This window comes from Gopherus flavomarginatus, chromosome 7 (assembly GCF_025201925.1).
Source record: "Gopherus flavomarginatus isolate rGopFla2 chromosome 7, rGopFla2.mat.asm, whole genome shotgun sequence".
In the NCBI taxonomy this organism is placed as follows: domain Eukaryota; kingdom Metazoa; phylum Chordata; order Testudines; family Testudinidae; genus Gopherus; species Gopherus flavomarginatus.
The window spans coordinates 38,276,313-38,289,361 of record NC_066623.1 but is presented as its reverse complement, the minus strand read 5'-3'; the positions used below and the strand labels follow the sequence as shown (position 1 = coordinate 38,289,361).

At 42.1% G+C, this 13,049-nt stretch overlaps 1 pseudogene; it reads right to left on the bottom strand.

The window, feature by feature from the left end:
* Positions 1-2,421: 2,421 nt before the first annotated feature.
* Positions 2,422-4,805, bottom strand: LOC127055789 (protocadherin beta-1-like; annotated as a pseudogene).
* Positions 4,806-13,049: the final 8,244 nt, after the last annotated feature.

Sequence of the window (13,049 nt, the reverse complement as noted above, 5' to 3'; positions counted from 1 at the left end):
CCCAGAAAAAAAAGCTACTTTTATTCGGGTGCCTGAATATGCGTTTTCTTGCCTGTGTTTAGGCCCCCATCTGGAAAATTTTGATCCAGACATATACGATACATTCTATATCTGGGGAACAGTGTTGTTCCATGACTTCCACAATGCCGGTGGATAAGCTAAGAAATGGCACTTCCAGTCTTTCCAGCTAATAGCGATCCCTACATTCCAGTCCTAAAGGAAATCAGTCAGGAATTTGCCTCATCTTTTTCTACATGGTAAGATTTTACATGTATGTTGCATTATATGTTAACTCATGGAACTAAGTGACCTCATGAACCTTATCAAGCAGAGTTCAAAGTGGAATAATTTTATCGAGACTTCAGTAGAGCTGACAGAGCTCCATGTTCTTCATCCCACACAATACTACAGTTTTGCAACAAAGGCTAAAATTTTCAAAAGTGACTACGTGATTTAGAACAAAGTCCCACTTTCAAAAATGATTTAGGCATTTATGTCGCTCTCGAAAATTTAACCAAAAATCTAATCTAAAATAATATCTGTACACACAAGGACATCATCATCATCATCAATGGATTTCTATGAGAAGAGGAATATTCATAAGCACAAAGCAAGGGTGTGACGATTGACCAGTAGGGATATATATGGCTAAATTATTACTATGTACACTCAATTTGCTTAAAATTCTGTTAAACTCTTACTAATAAGCATCAAAGCAAATTTGGGAAATTAAATATTAATCAACACAAGCATATATACTATCCTGACTCACTGATTCTATCTAACTACCTGCAAGGGAACTATCAAGAAAATCATTGCCTCTGACTTTGTCTATTTCAGAATTCTGAGCAATAAAACTAGGGATTACACTGCTCTACAGCCAAAATGCTTCTGAAATACATGTAGTCCAACTTTACTAATTCTGGGTCACTGAGAACGAAAATGATGCTTAAAATTGTTGATTGGCTCTAGTTTTCAAGATATGCTATTGGGTCAGTATATATGACCCTTGACTTGGGAATGGTGGAGGATAAGTGAGTTATAAAGAGAAGGGATCTCAATTTAAACCAGAAATGACTAAAATACATCTTTCACTGGATCTATGAATAAATCTATGACTGGGTTTGGACAGTACTTGCTTTTAAGGCAAAACAATGAATGATGCAATCTGAAGCTGGTATTGCATCATACATGATATGAATTGCATCATGTTATTCCTAAAAGTCATGGATGATGCAATCATAACGAAGCTTACCTCACTCTGCTGAACAAATTGCCCTATATCAGCCCTAGAAATCATACAGTGTCGTGCTCTCTTATTTTTCAGTGTTTGATTTTGCAAAGGGACACATTTCTGTTTAGCCAAAGTGAGCAGAGATGCCTCGTACTTGTGTGAACAGCGCAGATAACTTCTGCTGTTTGTGGTGAAGTGACTTTTGCATCACAAAAGCGCAGTATAACCACTATGGTTAAGAAAGCCTATCACCTTTATTTTGGCTGCAAAATTGGAGATCAGGACAAGAGGTGGGCCCCACACATATGCTGCAACACTTGTGCAACAAATCTTCACCAGTGGTTGAACAGGAAAAGGAAATCTATGCCTTTTGCAGTGCCAATGAGTTGGAGAGAGCCAACAGATCATACCAGCAATTGTTACTTCTGCATGGTGCCTCCAGTTGGGAAAGGTGTGTCAAAGAAGAAAAAGTGGACTGTGCATTATCCAAACATTCCATCAGCTGTACGCCCAGTACCCCCACGGAGAAGGACTGCCGGTTCCTGATGCACCAGGATCATTCTCACTTGAGTAAGATGAGGAAGAGGAAGAGGATGAAACTTCTGGTCCTGAACCATCAATGTCACAGGACCCACATTTTCTCCCATCCTCCTCCTCTGAACCACACCTCATAACACAAGGTGAACTGAATGACCTTGTCAGGGATTTGAAACTACCCAAGAGTAAGGCAGAGCTGTTGGGCTCCAGACTACAGCAGTGGAATCTCCTGGCAGGATATCAGGCAAATGGAGCCCATCAATGCTTGCAAACTATTGCTGGACAGTGACAAGAGATGCTCCATTTAATGAATAAAAGAGACAAGCCAATAACTATGTACATAATAGTTTTTTGCCTTTTGTTTCATAATAAATTTTATTTATATAACCCTTTTGCTGCTTTTTAAAGTGTTACATAAACAGGACAGGTGAAATATTATCATGTAAAGCAACCATAAACTCATGAAAAGACCTAGGTTTACAATTTATGATTAAAACTCTACTATCTACACAAGATAGATAGACATAAAATGTAAAAACTTAAATACCTTAGAGACAGTAGCCAATCAGTTGTTTTAATTGTCATATTTGAATTCAGCACATCAAAATACATAATAAATATCACATTTTATCTCTGAAGCAGACGACTTCTCAAAAATTGTAGACCAGTGTTTTTGGTCTGAGAAATTTAAATTCACTGTTACTCGATCCGTTTGTCAAACAGTTTCATAATGGCATGGCTGGGGTAGGATTCCAGGTCCACTGGCACCTACTAAATCACCGGGGAAGTCGCTAGCGCCATAAAAATTTCACAAACTGAGTTATATTTTTCACTAAAATTTTGCCTTTTACATCCCTTAATAATTACAAATACTACTATCGAAAATAAAAAAATGAATGACATCATAGCCAGCACTAACACTTAATATGTAGTCAATGTGCCATCCTTCTCTTCTTCGCTGGGTACCTCAAAAACCTGCAAAAATGAGTCTGAAAATCCATCCACCACAAGAAAATTTAGCGTCGTTGTGGTTGATAGGGGACTTTTCTGCTTGAAGTTGTCTCATTCATTTAATGGCCTAGTGGTCCATATTTCACCATTTTGGAAACCCATAACGAAGAGACTTGGGTCTGTGGCCTTTAGCAGCTGGTAGGAAAGCCAGGAATTCTGACCGGAATCTCCATCCACAGCCACCACCTTCGTCACCAGGTAACCCGCCTCCGCCAATCTGGGAACCAGGTCATTAGCTTGGGAGCTGCTCTTCTGCAGAGGGTATAAAATGAAGGGGGCGTTGTCATTTTCATCAGTTATCACAACCCGGACAATGACTTCAGAGCTTAGTGGAGGGGACCCGCATTCTGCAGCTTTCACTGTGACTTGGAACTCTCTTATCTGTTCATAATCCATGGATCACAGAGCGTACACATTCCCATTTTCCGAGTTTATGGAGATATAAGAGAGAAGCGGAAGGCCACCTACCTCAGCAGGCAACAGAGAGTATGTCACTTTGGCATTCTACTCTAAGTCCGAATCAATAGCACTGACTTTGCCAATCTTTATCCCTGGGCCGTTGTTTTCTCTTATATAAATAGTGTATGACGCTTCCTTAAACATGGGAGAATTGTCATTAATATCTGATATTTTCACGGTGATTGTCACTGCACTAGCGAGACTGGGAGATCCCAAATCCTGAGCAGTGATTGTTATGTTGTACTCCGATGGTCTCTCACAATCCAGTGCGCCTTCAGTCACCAGAGAGTAGGATTTTTTTGATATTTTTCTGACAGTAAAGGGCAGCTCGTCCTCTATGGAGCAGACCGTTTTCCCATTATCCCCGGAGTCCCGGTCCCTGACACTGAACAGGGCCATTACTCTCCCCTGCTGGGAGTTCTCGGGGATAGGGCTGGTAAGGGATGTTATGGTCACCTCCGAAGCATTGTCATTCATATCCAGCAACTTCACCAGGACTTTGCAGTTTGCAGACAGACCCCCGCCGTCCATGTCCTGTATGTCTATCTCATAGTTTTCTCTGTCTTCAAAATCCAATGGCCGCCTGAGTCGAATTTCCCCGGTTACGGTATTTACCTTAAAAGTTTGGCGATTTTCCTCTGAATTTTGAATAATGGAATAGGATATTTCCCCATTAATTCCTTCGACAAAATCGATAGCAGAGACTGTAGCTAGCAAATAATCTTCAAGTGTATTTTCCAAAATCTGGACTTTATAAAGAAACTGAGAAAACACCGGATCATTGTCCTTTATATCCAGAACCATAACTCGAATTCTGGCTGTACCCGACCGCAGTGGGGAACCACCATCCACAGCTATGAGTGTGAAACTGATCTCCAGCTTCTCCTCACGGTCCAGGGGTTTATCCAGCACCAGCTCTGCGTACTTTTTACTGTCACTGCGATCCCGAGTATAAATCTGAAAAAAGTCATTAGAGCTAATGCTGTAATTCTGGAGACTGTTGTTGCTCCCATCTAAATCCTGGGCACTCTCCAGTAAAAACCGGTTTCCAGGTATAGTACTTTCCGAGATCTTTAGGATAAATTCATTATTTAAGAACACCGGAGAATGATCATTTATATCATAAACGCTTACCTCAGCTCGGTAGGACTGTAGAGGACTCCGCAGCAATATCTCAAAATGCACCAGGCAGGGGTGGATCTGCCCGCAGAGCTCCTCTCGGTCTATTTTTTCTTGTATAAACAAATCTCCAGTGCTGCGGTCGAGCTGAAAACACTGTTTTTCCCCTTCAGAGCCGAGCGGAAAGTTTCTCGGCTTTCAGCCCCAAATCCCTTGCAATATTCGTCCGAAAGACCACCTTCCTGTTTCTTCAGTCACAGCATACCGAAGCGTTTCAGTTCTCACCTCCGGCGCACACAGAAAAAGGATCAGAGACATAACCTGCCTTGTCAGGCCTTTCTCACTATTTCTCATCCCCATGTTTCCTTGTAACCGAACTTCTTCTGCAGAGACCCGCTCTCTCTTTACTTATATTTCAGCGTCCCTTAGTCGTGGTTCCAGACAAGAATCTTTGCCGTCTCCATCTGAAGCTCTGTCAGGAACAGTGCAGTTCACATTCTGGACAACGCACTTATTATAGACTGCTTCCCTGCCAGGCTGAGAGACGCTGTCTCTGACTAATGGAGTCACCCGGAGCTGCAGTTCTCTTTCTTCGCCTTTGTGGTGAGCAGCGCCACCAAGGGTCTGTATTAAAAATTACTGAGATATTTTCAATGTAAAAATGGTTTATACATTTCATATCGTCAAACATAACCGCAATAAAATATTTAATGAAATCTGAAATAGAATAATGTACAATTCGAAACAAATAAATACGAGTAGCCTTATTATATTAAAAAGATTAAACAGACGCTTGATATCAGCATGATTTATTGTAAAAAACGATTAATTTTAACGTTTCTCTTTGAAGTACTTTTTCCGCCACACTGATTTCAAGTGGGAGGGATAATGAAGGAAATAAAATATACACATTTTGTTTTCGTTATAAATTTATCCCTTGTAACTCCACTGACCTCAATGAGATTACAACCGGAATAAATTTGGTCCAATACGCCTAAGAAACTTCCCTTATCCATTCCCAGATATTGACCTGTACGATGCCAAATGCGTTTCATAATATATTTGAACGACTCATTCAAAACAAACAAACAAACAAAACATTCTTAGATCTAAACTCCTAATATTAGTTAGGGATTTTATCTGATATCACTACTTCATCCTCTGGACAGTCTTCCTTTATCTAAATATTTTCTATATTTTCTCGGAATCTATATTCAGTTCGGGGTAGATGGTTATACACTTCTTATACCAGGCCCATAGCTCTGCACTTGCTGGGGTTAGAATTTGTGTCTGCTTTGTAATACCTTGACTGATACGGCACAAGCAGCCTATGCACCAGGGAGATCCCTTAAAATGGATCTAGAACAAATAATCACTTCCCGATTCATTGCAAAGTTGAGGTGGGACTCATAGGTAGCTTCAAAGCATAGCGATATTTTTCTCAGGCTACTATCTTCTTCAGAATCTCAGATTTCCTTTAGGAATAAGCAAATCTCCAGCAGTTACAGTTTCAAAGAAAACCAAAAATATATTAACTCAGCGTAACCGATACAGAGATGTCTATGCGAGTCTGCAGAGAAGCTGAAATAATAGATCTGAGAGCGTTGTGAACTGTCCCATTCATCTCAGTGAAGAGTTAGCGAACAGATACCCAATGACAACTCAAATGTCGGCTTTTTAAAATATTTCCTTCGTTGGAGAATAAAGGAGAAGATCATAGATCTACACAATCTACTGTGAGTGGCATCTCAGTTTGGTGCAAGAACCATAGCATAGTGGCAGTCCATGGGCACATTGATGTCCACTGAGGAGGATCCAAATTCCAGAGGCCAAGTGGAGGTGAGAGGCCACGCACAGCACGACCATATTTTGAACAACTGCACAATCTACCTGTCACATTTTGGTGACCCACAATGATTGCAGTTTATTTTAGAGATGAAGTTCAGAAGAATACCATCACCTTTTCTGCCAACTGGACCCCTGTTGGCTATGAATCAAACCTGTACTAGCAGTTTCATGTGCTAACATGCATTTTAATTTTTATTTGTATCTACTTGGCTTCTGAAACTTTTCTCCTTCTAAACACAATTCTATTATTCATAAAGTAGACATAGAACCTGTACCAATGTCTGGACAGTTATTATATAACCGGATGATCACTTACATATCAAGGTCATACCTGCTGTGACTACATGGACATCAGGTCGGAATGAATTTGTCTCCACACATTTTGCTGTACTCATATTTACAGATTAAACTATTTCAATTTTTCGCAAACTGACCATACATTACATATGTTCTAGTCCCTTCTCCCTTTTTAGGGATCCTGCTTTGTGCTTTACTGGCTGATGACACAAACAGTACATAATTAACACTATTAACATATTAAAACATAAAAGTTTATAAATTCTAAGACAACCACATACAGACATTATCATTTACCAATATTCTTCAAAATTACAAAAACTAAACCATGAAGGAATTTTCTTTATAGGCACCTATGTTAATTAACACAGGGAAAAGAAGAAATTTTTATTGTAAATGATCAATAAATAACATAGCTATAGAAAATTAAGAATATCTATGTAAAAGGTTTAAGCATTTTCAAATTTCCTTTATAATTCTTGTACATTAAAGAGGCAAGTAAGTGATGGAAAAATCAATATTTTTGCTTTAAAAATGATTATAATATTCTTACCTGACTAGATGACTTCATTTCCTTTCTCTTGGTAGAATTCATAGGAAAATCCAAATTCGTTTTTCCATTAAATTGTTGTTCTGGAAGACTGGGTGGGGATAATGGATCTGAGGATTTTTAAATCACTGGTTCCTGATCCAGATCCTAAACAAACTTCATAGCCATAACCTCGGGACAAAGTTCTGTTACCTGTTACGTCTACCAAATTATTCTGGAAATTTCCATCTCCATAAAAATGACCAGAAGCAGAGAAATATTTGTCTCTACAGTTTCTTCTCTTGTATATCTTAATAATTATAAAAATGATTACTGAAATTAGAAAAAGAAAATGAAACTAAAGACAATGACATTACTAAATGCATAGTCAACGTGTTTTCCTGCTCATCTGCTCCCTTTGCTGCACGGGCGGCTCCAGGCCCCAGCACACCAAGCGCGTGCTTGAGGCGGCATGCCGCCCGGGGCGCTTTGCCAGTCGCCTGTGGGAGCTCCACCGGAGCCGCCTGCCGCCCTCCTGGCGATCGGCAGAGCTCCCCCCGCGGCATGCCGCTGTGCTTGCATTGGCGAAATGTCTAAAGCCGCCCCTGCTTCCCCACCCCCCTCCCCTCAGAAGCTGTGAGAATCAAATTAAATTCTGGCTGCTCCTCCCGATCTAATGTTTTTTTCTAATACCAGTTCAGCGTATTTACTACTGTCTCCCCTAGCTTGCGCATACAGCCGGAAATGTTCACTGGCGCTAATCGTGTAGTTCTGGATGGCATTTGTTTTCCAGGGGAAAGCGGGTATTCTTCTGGGTCAGTTCTGGGATTTCGAACATAAATTCTTTCTTTCGGAAACTAGGGGAATTGTCATTCACATCCTCTGTCTTCATCTCAAAGCGATAGAGCTGCAATGGATTTTCCAATACTATACAAACACAGGTCAGTCTTGTCATAAACAGATAGCTAAGGGTTAATGTCTCTTTCACCTGGAAAGAAGTAACCTGAAATACCTGACCAGAGGACCAATCAGGAAACAAGACTTTTTCAAATCTGGGTGGAGGGAAGTTTGTGTCGGAGTCCTTTGTCTTGTATCTGTCCCTCTCGGCTATGGGAAGGATTTTTCTATTTCCTGCTTTCTAATCTTCTGTTTCCCAGTTGTAAGTACAAAAAGATAGGTTTGGTTTTTTTTTGTTGTTACATGTGTGTAGTTGCTGGAGTGCTTTGAATTGTATTCTTTTTGAATAAGGCTGTTTATTCATATTTCTTTTAAGCAATTGACCCTGTATTTGTCACCTTAATACAGAGAGACCATTTTTATGTACTTTTTCTTTCTTTTTATATAAAGCTTTCTTTTTAAGACCTGTTGGAGTTTTTCTTTAGTGGGGGACTCCAGGGAATTGAGTCTGTGCTCACCAGGGAATTGGTGGGAGGAAGAAGTCAGGGGGAAATCTGTGTGTGTTAGAGTTACTAGCCTGACTTTGCATACCCTCTGGGTGAAGAGGGAAGTACTTCTGTTTCCAGGACTGGAAATAGAGAGGGTGGAATCCCTCTGTTTAGATTCACGGAGTTTGCTTCTGTGTATCTCTCCAGGAACACCTGGAGGGGGGAAGGGAAAAGGTTTATTTCCCTTTGTTGTGAGACTCAAGGGATTTGGGTCTTGGGGTCCCCAGGGAAGGTTTTTGGGGGGACCAGAGTGCCCCAAAACACTCTAATTTTTTGGGTGGTGGCAGCTTTACCAGGTCCAAGCTGGTAACTAAGCTTGGAGGTTTTCATGCTAACCCCCATATTTTGGACGCTAAGGTCCAAATCTGGGACTAGGTTATGACAAGTCTGTCCGCACAGATGTTCATGGTCTATTTGCTCCTTTATTATCACATCCCCTGAGCCGGTGATGAGCTGAAAATACTTTTTTGCTATTTTGTGAAATCAGCCGGGTCCTGCGAGCAGTTTCCCTACGGGCAGCTACGGACCTGATGTCCTGTTCTTCAGGCACGGAATAGCAGATCACCCCACACAGCGCTCCGGACAAGCAAAGATACAGAAAGAAAGACAGTACATTCCTTTTTCTGATGTGGTTCCCCATTCTGCCAGCCATTCCCGGGTCTGATCTAAAATACAACCCTTTCCATACAGCAGTTCTGATGCCTAAAAATAGTTCCTGTGGTACCGGAGCAATAGTTTGATTTACAGTGTGTGTGCGGGGTAAAACAATTCGGTTTTAGATAGATGCCTAATTATTTTTCTTCAGCGAGGGACTGTTCCTCTTTTAACTCGGGGATGCTCCCTGTCAGGAGATTCTTCCTAACACCGCCTTGATACTATTTATTATTCCTTAGCTTTCTTTCAGCCCCACCTTTAGTAACAGCGCCACCTAGCGTCTCAAACAACACCTTTGCTTTCAGATCCAAGCTGATTTTAAAGATTATCATCATAGAATCGAGGAACTGGAAGGGACCTCCAGAGGTCATCTAGTTCAGTCCCCTGCACTTGAAGCAGGAGTAAGTATTATCTAGACCATCCCTGACCTGTGTTTGTCCAACCTGCTCTTAAAAATCCTCAGTGATGGAGCTTCCACAACCTCCCTAAGCAATTTATTCCAGTGCTCAGTTAGGAAGTTTTTCCTAATATTCAATCTAAACCACCCTTGCCTCAATTTAAGCCCATTGCTTCTTGTCCTATCCTTCGTGGTTAAAAAGAACAAATTTTCTCCCTCCTCCTTGTAACAACCTTTTATGTACTTGAAAACTGTTATCATGTCCCCTCTCAGTCTTCTCTTCTCCAGATTAAACAAACGCAGTCTTTTCAATCTCCCCTCACTGGTCATGTTTTCTACACCTTTAATCATTTTTTTTTGCTCTTCTCTGGACTTTCTCCAATTTGTCCAAATCTTTCCTGAAATGTGGTGCCCAGATCTGGACACAATACTTCAGTTGAGGCCTAATCAGCTCAGAGTGGAAGAATTACTTCTCCTGTCTTGCTTACAACACTCTTGCTAATACATCTCAGAATGATGTTTGCTTTTTTTGCAACAGCGTTACACTGTTGACTCATATTTAGCTTGTGATCCACTATGACACCCAGATCCCTTTCCGCAGTACTCCTTCCTAAGCAGTCATTTCCGATATTATATGTGTGCAACTGATTGTTCCGTCCTAAGTGAAGTAGTTTGCATTTGTCCTTATTGAATTTAATCATATTTACCATTTCTCTGGTTTCTCCAGATCATTTCTCTAGTTTGTCCAGATCATTTTGAATTTTAATCCTATCCTCCAAAGCACTTGCAACCCCTCCCAGCGTGGTATCATCTGCAAACTTTATAAGTGTACTCTCTATGCCATTATCTAAATAATTGATGAAGATATTGAACAGAACTGGACCCAGAACTGATCCCTGAGGGACCCCACTCATTATGCCTCCCAGCATGACTGTGAGCCACTGATAACTATTCTCTGGGAATGATTTTCCAACCAGTTATGCACCCACCTTATAGTAGTTCTATCCAGGCTGTATTTCCCTAGTTTATTTATGGAAAGCTCATGCAAGACAGTATCAAAAGCCTTAATAAAGTCAAGATATACCATGTCTACCGCTTCCCCCTATACAGGGCTGGATCTAGTTTTTTACGGTCTCGAGCAAAAAGTTTGCCACCCCAAGCTCCGAGAGCACAACTGCCCAAGCAAAAAAAAAAAAAGAATGGCTGCCCCTGGAATTGTGCCGCCCCAAGGACATGCTTGCTTTGCTGGTGCCTAGAGTCAGTTCTGCCCCTATCTACAAGGCTTGTTATCCCATCAAAGAAAACTATTGGTTGGTTTGATATGATCTGTTCTTGACAAATCCATGCTGACTGTTATTTATCACTATCCCCCCCCCTCTGATCCTCCTGGGTGCTACTGGCAGCAGACGGTGAAGTAGGACTGCTAACCGTCCTCGTCCACTGCTTCCACTGCAACTCTGCTCTCCTGCTAGGGGGATCCATTCATGAAGCCTGGATAGTAGTAAGGAGCAGTTCAACTCTAGGCTGAACAAGTTCAGAATGGTGGTAGAATGTGCCTTTGGACATTTAAAAGCTCGCTGGTGCTGTTGGTCAGACCTCAGCACAACCAACATTCCCACTGTTACTGCTGCTTGCTGTGTGCTCCATAATATCTGTGAGAGTAAGAGGGAGACGTTTATGGCTGGGTGGGAGGTTGAGGCAAATTGTCTGATGTCTGATTTTGTGCAGCCAGATACCAGGGTAATTAGAAGAGCACAGCAAGGTGTGCTGCCCTTCAGAGAGGCTTTGAAAACCAGTTTCATGACTGGCCAGGCTTCGGTGCGACAGTTGTGTGTGTTTCTCCTTGATGCAAACCTGCCCCCTTTGTTGATTTTAATTCCCTGTAAGCCAACCACCCGCCCCCTTTGAAATAAAGTAACTATTATTTTTGAAACTATTATTCTTTCTTTTTTAATGAAAAAAATGAGATAATGGACAAGGTAGCCCAGGTGGGTGGAGGAGGAGGGAACGACAAGGTCACATTGCTTACTGTAGCCACACTAAAAATCAACTGTTTGAATGACAGCCTTCTGTTGCTTGGGCCATCCTCTGCAGTGGAGCGGCTGGGTGCCTGGAACCTCCCCAACTGCGTTCTTGGGCATCTGGGTGAGGAGGCTATGGAACATGGGGAGGAGGGTAGGCAGTTACATAGTGGATGCAGTGAGGGTCTGTGCTCTTGTTGGCTTTCCTGCAGCTCCAACAGATGCTTCATCACCTCCATTTGCTCCCTGATTAGCCTCAGCATTGCGTCCTGCCTCCGCTCTTCACACTCACTTAACTCTTTCTTGGCCTCTGCCACTGAATGCCTCCAGGAGCGGCGCCAGGGTTTTTGGCGCCCTAGGCGGGGGTCCTTCCGCACTCCCGGTCGTTGGTGGCAATTCTGCGGCGGGAGGGTCCTTCCCTGCTCCCAGTCTTCGGGGCACTTCGGCAGTGGGTCCCAGAGCGAGTGAAGGACCCACCGCAAAATTGCCACCGCCGACCCAGAGCACGGAAGGACCCCCCGCCGCCGAATTGCAGCGGAGGGTGGCAAAATGCCACCCTCCCAAATCCTGGCACCCTAGGTGACCGCCTAGGTCGCCTAAATGGAAGCGCCGGCCCTGACTGCCTCCACACCATTAAGTTGTGCCCTATCAGTGCAGGAGGACTGCATGAGCTTGGAAAACATGTCATTACAAGTGCGGGTTTTTTTTGCCTTCTAATCTGTGATAACCTCAGGGACGGAGATGATAGGGGGAGCATAGAAACATTATACGCTCTACGATTCTGGTGGGACTGCACGGTCACCTGTGCTGCTGAGTGCTGCTGAGTTTGCCACGCTGACCAAACAGGAAATGAAATTCAAAAGTTCCCGGGGCTTTTCCTGCGTACCTGGCTAGGTCAATTTTAGCACTACTCACCTCATCGGGAGGAGTACAGAAATTGATTTTAAGAGCCCTTTAGGTTGACAGAATGGGGTTGGTTGTGTGGATGCAGTTATTGTCAAATTGACCTAACGTGGCCAAATTCGACCTAACCCAGTAATGTAGACCAGAACTCTCTCTCTCTCCACAAAGTTAGTATCAAAATAAAAATATACATTAACATTTTAAACCTAACCATGTCCCTTAAGTGACTTGTCACAAGATGTAAGAACATGTTAGTATTAGTGCTGAGTGGGTTTAATATTTTTTTAATTTTCTTTCTTTTATATAGGAATTAGATACAGCGCTCCTATCTGCCAAAATCGTGGTTAAAGTCCGCTGCTCACCCCACCCAAAATCTGAATGGCGCCCCTGAGTAAGGAGCTTCCGTTACCATTAGGAAAATTAACAGAATTTTGAAATATGTTGGAAACGTAATATTTTGATCGTTTTTTCTGTTCCATCAGCTGTCAATCATTTAACAACAGTCTTAAAAGGAAAGTGCTAATGAATGGAGAAAATCCTCTCTCTCATCTTCCAATATGTGGTGTCTGATGGAGGGAAAAAGCAGCCATGAACT